General features: G+C 45.6%; 1 protein-coding gene across 2 annotated transcripts in view; it reads left to right on the forward strand.

The window, feature by feature from the left end:
* MBD3 (methyl-CpG binding domain protein 3) overlaps window positions 1-977 on the forward strand; it is a 15028-nt gene extending 14051 nt beyond the window's left edge. For both annotated transcript variants that reach the window (XM_057387072.1, XM_057387073.1), the window contains one exon: window positions 659-977. The gene's annotated coding sequence lies outside the window, so the exon portion shown is untranslated. The remainder of the gene's footprint in view (window positions 1-658) is intronic.
* The last annotated feature ends 7 nt before the right edge of the window (window positions 978-984 follow it).

The following is a 984-nucleotide window of genomic DNA, read 5'->3' on the forward strand; positions in this document are numbered from 1 at the left end:
CCAGAGCAGCTGTGGCTGCCCCTGGATCCCTGGCAGTGCCCAAGGCCAGGCTGGACATTGGGGCTGGGGAAGGSTCTGGAGCACCAGGAGTGGCTGAGGGAGCTGACAGAGGCTCAGCCTGGAGAAAAGGAGGCTCAGGGTTCAGCTTCAGCCTTCTCAGCCTCTTTCCACAGGAAAGGTTCTCCAGCCCTAGGATCAACTTAGTGGCCTCCTCTGGAGCCTCTGAGACAAGAACCAAGAATGTGATGGGGGAAAAAGGGACTTTTTAGGATGAATAGCAGAAAAAAAAAGTCCCTTTGGAGGGAATGGGGATTTCAGGTAGGAGGAAGATTGAATTTGTTAAGCAATCATTGAAGCTTGAATATGGATTATAATGTGCAATCTGCTTGGCCYTTGGGAGATCCCATCTTACAGCTGGGCTCTTTTTTCCCATTTTCTCGTGTCACCCACAGTAGCTTTATTTGGACAGTGAATACCTTGAATTCCTTTCTGCTGTAGAGGACTGGCAAGAGGCAGGAACCAGAACAAACTGTCTGCAGGTGAAATCCAGGAGATAAAGACATGGATTTGTTATGGCAGTGGGGTTTCTTCTTTTAAGAAAAGATATTATAAAAAGGTTTTTTTTACTTACAAGGACTTTTTTTTTTTTCTCTTCCAGGGAGTTTGATCTAAGAATTCCCAGTATAAACCCACTCAGCAGGGTCAGCACAACCATTCACAGAGCCAGGAGTGCACCACCAATCCAACTGTACCCCAGARCCTTTGGATACACTTCAGGAAATGTGAAATCTGATGGTTCATTCATCGCTGGGGAGTTGGGCAGATGAACTTGACTAAACTCTACTCCCCTTCCTTTTTTTAAAGGGGCAGGGTGATTGGGAATGCAAAAGTGGGAGGGGATAAAGGAATATCACATGGTGGGAGGGAAAATCCTAGGAACCAAATTTGCTGGCTCTTTTTTCTTTTTTTTTTTTTTTTTTTTGT

Source organism: Malurus melanocephalus, unplaced genomic scaffold (assembly GCF_030028575.1).
Source record: "Malurus melanocephalus ecotype Western Australia unplaced genomic scaffold, MMel_1.1 scaffold_1125, whole genome shotgun sequence".
In the NCBI taxonomy this organism is placed as follows: domain Eukaryota; kingdom Metazoa; phylum Chordata; class Aves; order Passeriformes; family Maluridae; genus Malurus; species Malurus melanocephalus.